The sequence below is a fragment of the Zingiber officinale genome, chromosome 2A, assembly GCF_018446385.1.
Source record: "Zingiber officinale cultivar Zhangliang chromosome 2A, Zo_v1.1, whole genome shotgun sequence".
NCBI lineage: Eukaryota > Viridiplantae > Streptophyta > Magnoliopsida > Zingiberales > Zingiberaceae > Zingiber > Zingiber officinale.
In genome coordinates this window covers 119749672-119759892 of record NC_055988.1, presented here as the reverse complement: position 1 = coordinate 119759892, position 10221 = coordinate 119749672, and positions in this window count along the sequence as shown.

Below are 10221 nucleotides of genomic sequence, written 5' to 3'. Positions count from 1 at the left end.
ATCATGAAAACTCCCCCTAAATATATACAAATGTGTGTCAAGGGGTTAGGAATGGTTACCTAAACTAAAAATGGTTTAAAATGCTAAAATCAGACATTTACAGTCGGAAATAACTTTCTCAATCGATTGAAGTTGGGACTCAATCGATGGAAATCATTTCAATCAATCACCTGATCGATTCCGCGAGCTTTTGTTCGCGGAGAAAGTGCTTGGATCGATTCACTAATCGATCCAGACTTGAGTGAATCGATCAGCTGATCGATTCAGTGAGCTTCCTGAAAATGAATCGATCGGGTGATCGATTGAAGGTCTGATTTCTGAAAATGAATTTCAGTCAAAATTCAGAAACTCCCTAAAAATTCTCCAAAATTTTAAAAAAATCATAAAAATACATGTAGACATTACTTAGGGTATATACTATCATGGAAAAATAGTTTTCTATGAAAATACTTCCTATTTTTAAAAATTGACACAGACTTGAAAACTTGTAAAAACTTTAGTGTTTTCTTCTAATTTGTGTCAAACTTTTCAATGATGATTACTATCAAAAGATAGTCTTCACCAAGGTTTTCCAAAGTATATTTAAAATATTTTTTAAAACTAATTTCCAGCCATGTTTCTTGGGCTCAATGCACATGACTTGTACATTAGCTTTCCCAATGATTGGAGTACACATAACTATGTGTTTTGATGAACCTAAAACTCAAAAAGAATGTACTAAATCAACATCTTGAGTTTTGTTCATCATCCTAACACCTCACTTGTATCTAATGTGTACTAAAACACACACAAGTCACCTTAAAGTTCTTTGTGAGATGTAAAGTTTGGTTTTGCCCTAAATTAGGGATAATGCATATCTATCTAGGCATTTTAGAAATTTTGAACATCCACCTAGGATGTCACTTGTTAGTAAATGTCATTTGTCCTTAATTGCAAGGAAGTTAAATTAATACATGATGATATATGGCATAAAAAAAATTTCAAAAAAAATTTACTATAACTACATGATGTATGTATGTCATGACATGGTATTTTTGTATTTTTCATAATAAGCATGAATGTAAAATATGATGTCATGGCATATGATGAGCAAACAATCATGGCAAATTAGCATAAATAAAATGTACCTAGATTACCTATCTAAGTATCCTTAACCTTAGCTAACTTAACATTAAGTCCTAGATTGTCCACTTTTTCTCAAGAAAATATCAAATTCTTAATTTTGACATTTCTTTTTTGCTTTTCTTAATTTATGCCAATTTAAATTAAGCATAATTCCTCAAGGTTTGTCACACTTTACTCTTTCAAAGAGTAGTCATTTTAAATTAAGGCCTAAATTTTGCCCTTAACTTCTTAAGAAAATACCAAAATCCCAACTTGGTATTTCTTTTACTCTTGATTTGTTGTGCTAATTAAAATTACATCAAATTTCTCAAATTATGGCACATTTTACTCTTACAAAGAGTAAATAAATAATCCACTTCATTTTCAAAGGTTAATAATAACTTTACAAATGCTCTCCGAGTGTCAACTTCATCAAGGTTGGATTAATTACCCTTCCAATTAGAGTTGATACTCTCTAACCCATCTAAGGGGTAGAGAAAATGCTCATAGAAACCCAAAACCTATTGGTGCTCCTTGGATGCTCTTGGTACTCACTAGGGATAACCTCCCTAGTTACCTTCCTAGGCTCCTTAGAAGCCTTGATCACCTCCTCTAGATCAACTCTAGGGATTGCTTCCCTTGTGACATTCTTAGTGACTTTCTTAGACTTCTTAGAAGTCTTAATTACATTTGTCGTTGCAAAAATACTCCTAGGGATAACTTCCCTTGTATCCTTTGTTGGTTGCTATTCGGAACACTGTTCTGTTTCCCCTGTACAAAAATTTGTACAAGCACAGAACTTTACCGAGCTACCCACGTGCTCTACCGAAGTTAAACTTGGATTGCAAACGATGCTTAACATTATTAATCCAAGTTGCTCTTCAGAAGTTAAACTTAGATTAGAAACGATACTTAACATTTTTACTCCAAGTTTAACCGATATGATCTTCCTAAGTTAAACTACACTACAGAAGTTGATTAAATATCTATTTCAAAGATTGGTTTCCAGGTTAAACATGGCGAGGCACTAGGCCTTCTTAATTATGGGATCATCCACCACTTCCTAGACAAAGCCTTTTAAAGAAATTGGATATTTAACTTCTTACAGTAACCCTAGGTTTAACTACAGAGACCACAATAGAAACACAAAATTGAAATGTAAAATCGAAATACAAAATCAATAGCACAAAATCGAAACATAAAATCGCTAGCCTATTGTGTTGGTATTTCAGAATCCATGCAAAGAAAACTAACTAATTAATTCGAAGCGGAAACCATTAATTAGTTATATATTTCTTTGTAGCTAATGACCTCTTAATCTTCTGTTGTATTCCTCTCCTCCTCTTGGACGCCGTGTGAGCGACGATCTACCAAGATAACTCCACCCGAACCACTTCTTTATCTCCAAGAAACTCGAGCCACCAAAGGATGCCAAAATAGAAAATTTCCTTCTTCTTCTTCTTCCCCTCTAAACAACCGGCCACCAAGGATCTCTTCTTTTCTTTTCAAGTTTCGACCACCAAGATGAGATAGGTGTCGACCTTACAAAGAAGAAAGGGAAGAGAAGAAGATGGTGTCGCTGGCCTAAGAGAAGAAACAAAGTGTGTAACGACCCACCTTCTGGGTACTGGCTGTAAGGCCGGTCACTACAATTTCTGCTGTCTATATGCTGTGCGGAAAACTGGGTTTATTAAAATTTTGCTAATCTAATTGCTGGGAACGCTGAAACTAAATGTCCTACATGTACCTAATAATTGTACACATGCTAGGGGAGGTATTTACCACTGATACCGGACTTCTGATCGGTCCACGGACCGGTCCACTGACACTGACACGGGGAAGAACCTTTGGACCGGTCGACTGACCGATCCACGATTCACTAGAGTTTCTGTACGCACCTGGATCGGTCTGCCGACCGATCCAGGACCTCACTGATCGGTCGGACTGACTGATCCAGTGGCTCACTGATCGGTTAGCTGACCGATCAGTGGTGTGCTGTTCGCGATCCAACTATCGGGATTCTTTCTGTTTGCGGCTGGATCGATCTGCCGAACGATCCAGCTGTGAACAGAGAGTTAGGACTGCCGAAACCAGCTCCTTGATCGGTCTACCGACCGATCCGAGACCCCCTGATCGATCTGCTGACCGATCAGGGGTTTCTGATTCCGTATCAGAAACTCTGATATAAGCACTAATGCGTGCCAAAATCATTATACAACACTATAGAAGCTACATGAACATTCTACTAGGTAATGGCTAACATACTAAACATGCTGTAAGATATGATTCATTACTTCATGACAAGTAACCACGCTAATTGCAGAAAAAAACAACTAACAATGTTCTGATAGATAACTCTCTAAAGTTGTAAGGCAGTTAACTTGCTAAATATTCTAAAACATAAGATAAACTTGCTAGATCCCTCAGATCTTTATTCCAGGTTCCTCCCACACACATCTTGATCTGCATTGCCCTTCAGCCTCCACTAGTCCACTTTTCTTTTACCTGTATCTGCAGTATAAGAAAAGTAGCATCTGTAAGCTAAAAAGCTTAGTAAGAAACCATCTACCTCACAAAAACATGCTTACGATGCAGATATGATTTTTAAAGCATGCTATTTGAAATATATTGACTAGGCTAAACATGGCATGGCATGTGATCATACAAGCATAGCAATTAAGAACTGAACATAAGCTATCATACTTGCAAAAATAGAGCTGAGCATGAAAACTGAAACTGAAAACAAATCATGGAACTGAACTAAACTAACTGAGCTGGTACTGAAACTAAGCTGAACTCACATAACTGATTGTGAATTTGAAAAGCTATACATATAATAAGTGAGAATACTAAACATGCTGCTGATGGGCCCTGGCAACTGTACTTGCTATGCGCGCATCCCTATCCAAACCCGGGATTGCAAGTTCCGAATCTAGTAGGGTTTACTAGGTTAGCTAAACCTAGGGACAACTATGGGAGTCCAGCCCAGTGGATATCTAATCCAGTACAGTGCCACTGCTGAAAGTAAAATACTGAATGCTATATACTTATTTTGCTGAATCTAGGTTATCTGAACCTAGAACTAGGTTGTCTGAACCTAGAGGCGACTGTGGGAGCCCACCCATTGGACTATAGTCCTACATAAGTTGAAATAAACTAATTTGCTATTTTAAATACTTCTAGTGCATTTAATAAGTTATTTAAACTGTCTATTACTGAGCTAGACATTTAATCGAGCCCCTAGGATGCTCTAACTCTTCTCCCTATTAGGGAGACCACCTCTAGGCACCCAACAACGTCTAACCTCCTATCTGAAGAGGGAAGACATGCCCGGACCATCTAGAGGTGCTCAACTAAATCCCTAATATGCGAAGAGAGTTAAATACACCCTAGATATCGATAAAAATCCGCATACATCCTAACTAAAGCATAAAAACTCAAACGGAAGCTATTATACTGCAGGTGAGGGGTTTCTTACCTTGTGTGCTAGATTTCTTACAAATCTAATCGCTAGAAATTCTGGTGGAGACGACTTCTCGACGATTCGCTCGCGTCCACGTGTTCTACTCGCGGAGGGGGAACGTCCGTGTGCTGAAATCGTCGCCGAAAAGTGACCTTAGGGCCCTAGGGAGAGAACCCTAGGTCTTCTTGGTGTGGCACCGAGAGAAGGAGGAAGAGAAGAGAGGTGTTCGGCGTGAGGGTTTGGAGAAAGAAAGTGGCGTGAGGTTTTGTGAGGAGAGGGCTGCCGAACCAAATTAAACCAAACCCAACTTAAGTTCTTCATTTATATTAAGTGGATTATTGAACCCAACTCTAATATAAATATAATTGGTTCCTCTTTCTTTCAGCACGACCCTGCTGGGTTCACCGGTTACTAAGGCTAACTAAAGGTTTAGCGGACCCGAGAGGTCTCGGGTTCGATTCCCGCTTAAACCATTTTGCTTATCTAATTACTTTTGCTACTTCCGCTACTCGGAAAATTCCGGAAAAATTATCTAAAAATTCCAGAAAAATCATAGAATAATTCTAATGCAAGTTTGAGAATTTTCGGGTGTTACAAAGTGAGAAGAGGAAGAGAGAGGGCCGACCACAAGGAAGAGAAGAGAGGAGGAAAGGCTTAGGTTGTGTCTCTCATGAGGCACCATCTCCTTCTCTTTTATAATCCTTGGTCATGGCAAAAAAGGAAAGTTTTCAACATAATTAAAACTTCCTTATTTATGGCCTCCCTTTAAAAAAGGAAATTTTATCAACAATTAAAATCTCTCTCTTTTAAGTTTCCTATTGTACATGGCAACAAAAGAAAAGTTTTAAAATTAATCTATCTCTTTTAAAACATGTAGACAACTACAAAAAAGGAAAGATTAATTAAAACTTCTCTTTTTAAATCATGGTTACAAAAAAGGAAAGTTTTATCAAAAATTAAAATCTCTCTTTTAGATAACTACAAATAAGGAAAGATTTTAATAAAATTAAAATATCTCTTTAATCCTTTGTAGATAGCTATAAAAAGAAAGATTTTAAAAATTTAAAACTCTCTTTTAAAACCATGAGGATGGTTATAAAAGGAAATTTTTAACACAAAAATTAAAAACTTATTTTATTCTTCATGTGGCCACTAAAAAGGAAAGTTTTAAACAAAAATTAAAACTTCCTTTTAACTTATGTGGCCAGCCAAGCTCCAAATAATGCTTGACCGACCCCCTTTGCTCCAAGCAAGGATGCGTTCGACCCATTACTTGGGTAAGAAGTGGACTTTGTGGATACAAGGCTTTATAGAGGCTACAACAGGGACCAAGAGGAGAAATTAGTTTTGGTCTCCCGATGAGCTTGAGCTTCCTGTGTTCACTCCGAACACCTAACTCAAGTTCATCAATAATAACTCATACCACTAAAGAGTTATTATTGAACTACCGCACCAATCCCAAATTACATTATGAGCTCCTTCTTATTATAAGTGCATTAATCTCCCTGTGTTTAAGATATCGAATGCCCATTAATTAAATGAGTTACTGACAACTCATTTAATTAATATCTAGCTCCAAGAGTAGTACCACTCAACTTTATTGTCATGCCGGACTAAGTCCACCTGCAGGGTTTACATGACAATTCATATGAGCTCCTCAAGGGGACATCATCAACCTAGATTTACTAGGACACAGTTTCCTTTTATAATCAATAACACACCATATAACTAATCTTATTTCTCAACTTATCGGGCTTATTGATTTAACGAACTAAATCTCACCCATTGATAAATTAAAGAAATACATACTAAGTATATGTGCTTGTTATTATATCGGGATTAAGAGTACGCACATCCATAATAACAGAGGTTTTATTCTTTTATGCAGTCAGTATAAAAAGAAACTACCTCAAATGGTCCTGCTCAATACACACATAGTGTACTAATATAATTTTATAGTCAAGATAAACTAATACCAAATTACACTACAACCACTCCAATGGTTTATCCCATTCCATCTTGGTTGTGAGCTATTATTTATAATTTATAAGGAACTGATAACATGATCTTCTGTGTGTCACCACACACCATGTTATCTACAATACAAATTAAATGGACGACTGCATTTAACATAAATGCAGACATTTGACCAACGTGATTCTTATGTTATACAAAAATCTAGGCTTTTAGTATACATCCCAACATCCTTGACTTGACCCCTAAACCTAGAGTTGGTTCCATAGCTATATGGAACCCTATGGTAAGAATGTTAGTTAGAGCCTTAGAGCCAATCATTTGATGATTATTGTATGGACTCGTTGTATCATATTCTTATGTATATATAAAGGCATTTGTTTATGGTTATTATACTTACTTGTATTGGTGTCAAATAACTAAGTATAATAGCGTCCTCGAGTAGAAGGTTCTTACCTATATCGATCAATTGGTTGAATCGATAGTGAGATGATATAGGGAACACTACTCTTAATCATTCCTAGTCAGGTATTAACATTTAGGGACAATGTTAATGCGATGAGACTAGCATGTAGGTCAACTCGATGACTTGATCTCACAAGTCATGGATATGGAGATATCAAGTTGACACATGGGTATGTATTGGAGAATGTATACTGAATGACCCGCTATGAGAAAGTATCATGGATCGTTATATGAGTGTCATATACTTTCTCATGTGGCTATTAGTATGACTATTAGTTCTTGGACCTGAAGTCACCATGGTTTCCTACATAAGGAGTTACATACTTTGGCTTCGTCAAACGTCACCCATAACTGGGTGGACTATAAAGGCGATTACTGAGTATGTAACAAATTATGCGGAGAGATGTGAGTGATGTAGATGGGATCTATCCCTCCTATATGACGGGAGTGACATCATTATTCTTGATAGAGTGAGACCACTAAGTGCATGACCATGCCCAAATGAGTCAATATGAGATGTTGAGCTCATTTGATTGAGTGAGTCTACTTGAGATTCAAGATTTAGATTGATTAGAGGATAACACGGTCTATGCCTCATATTGATCAATTTAGATGTCAAGGATAGAAGGACACTTGTCATATATTGTGAAGGGTCACAACTAGAAGTCACAAGGTGATGTTGGATCTCAACATTCTTGTAACTTGGGTAGTAATGATGTGTTGCTAGATACCGCTCATTACTTATGCTTCTAAATGGGTTTAGGAGCATTTCCAACGTTACAAGAACCTATAGGGTCACACACAAAGGGTAATTAGATGGAAATTAGGTTCATATGATGAACCAAGATGATTAGGTTCATGTGATGAACCAAATTGGATTAAGAGTAATCCAAAGTAAACTAATTGAGTTGAACTCAATTTTGTTCATGTGTTAAATGAGTCTAATTTGGACTTAGACTCATTAAGCCAATTTAATTCAATGAATAGAGATTTATTAAATTAAAATTGACTTGAACCAATGGCTAGATTTGATCAACCATGGGAGAGAAGTGGTCAAGTTTGACTTGACTTGAGAGGAAGATGAAAGGTCAAGTTTGACTTGACCATTGCCACCTCATTTGTGAGTTGGCATTGAGTGGGCTAATTATGTTGTGCCACATCATCAAGGCTAGCACATGTGTGTGCTACCTCATGAGGGAGATCAAGAGTTGTGACTCTTGATATCCCATAGAGGTTTAAAAGCCTTCTTGAAATGGCCGGCCACTTTAATTCACAAGTGTGAGTTTCATTTGATTTTGGTAACCTCCTTCTTCTTCCTCTCTAACTTTCTTCTCTCCCTCTCCTCCACCATTGCTGACCCTCTAATGTTGCTAGCACATCTTTAGAGGTTCTCTCCATAGATTTGTTCATGTGGATACACATAGAGGGTTGTACACTTGACAACCTTGAGATCCGGCGAACCTTGGACGAGCGAGATTTGCGAAGGGCATCACATCAAGGGTAATCTCTTTTTCTTTGTAGATCTAGTGTAGATATAGGTTAGAGAAACTCGTACACGTAGAAAATTTTGTTTTATAACTTCACACGGATCCGGTGGCATGGGATTCGGGGTTTCCGCAACGCAAAAAGTGGTTTTTGCGGTCCGAAAAATCCAACAGTGGTATCAGAGCCACGTGCGAAGCGTGTACGAGTTTCTTTTGTATTTTTATGAAAAATTACAGATCTGTAACTTTCTGTAAGTTTGTGATTTTTATGTATTTTATGGGTATTTTTCTTGTAGAAGCGAAGCAACAAGTGTTTGGACACTTGTAGGCTTCGACGACCGAGAAAAACCTTCCGAAACGGCAAGGTCTCGCCCAAACAAATTTATTTTTGTTTGGGACAGTGACTTAAGGTGCTGTAGGATTGCTTAGGAACACTCGCGATGGTTATATCGGAAGTAGGGGTGCTGCCCCTAACCCCGCAAGGGGCTTTGTTCCGCGATTGCACCCGAAAATCGCTAATCGGGACCGCCGGGAAGTTGCGACTCATAAAATCGTAAAAATATTTTTAAAAAATTACAAAAATTTATGGAAATCATATAATTTAGAATTATGTATCATTTTGTGATGGTCATGGCCCAAAGAACCCAATATGATTGGAAATATATGTTGTAATTCATAATATGGCATGCGCGCCATTTTGTGTGTTTGTGTGTGTTGTACTTGATTCGCGACCTGCGCGTCGTGTCCTTCTATTTACATTCCTGTTGTAAAATAGTTTTAGACTCGAATGTAACTCGAGTTTCACCTTTTTGTAATGTACAAAATGAGGCGGTGGAAGGTCCACTCTAGGAGGAGTTACAAGGAGGGTGCGAGCAACACATGACGGTCAAAGGGAGGAGCTTGGAGAAGCTATTGACCCTAGGTTGACCAACCGATCTTCTCATTGGCTTGAGAAGATCGTAGTAGGGCCATGACTAATCACAAAATTTAATTAATTGCTTGTGTGTGTGTATGTGATGCATGCTAGATTAGTAATTAATTAGTGCCTTAACGATTAGATTCGATTTAAATCGCATACTTGATACACATCATCGATTAGATTAGATCTCAATCGCGTCAACTCGAAATGCCTACTATGCTGTGATACCCATCACTACCTCGATCACATGTTGTTGTTGAATCTGCCAAAGGAGAGCAATGCATATTATCTTGGTAGGGTGCGAAGGGACAATCTTGGTCCCGCCTATCAACGCATGGGTGAGTACAACTCAATTAAATTGAGTAACTAGTCAACTCAATAGGATCAAGTTTAACTATAGGTATTTTCCAATGGTTGGTAGATAGGTCAAAATCACATTTATATTAATTCTTGGGCGATTTAGCCAAAGCTAACTCAAGTTTTAATATATATGCGGATCTTGATCCTATAAACAAGAGTTGCATAGAGATGTAATTGGTAATTAGTTACCTACCGATCATACTAAGACTTGGGCGATTTAGCCAAAGCTAACTCAGGGCATAGTATGATGTGGATCTTGTCCCGCATGAATTATAGTTGGTTAGAATCTAGTAGATGTGGTTTGACCACGTCCATGACTTGATTCTACAAAAGTTCTATAATTCAGTGGGAGCATCATTTAATTAAAGGCATAATTAGATGCTTAATTGGAATATGATATTTATTTTCTGTATTATTCTGTTGTAGATTACCATGTCGTTAAGCACGAACTC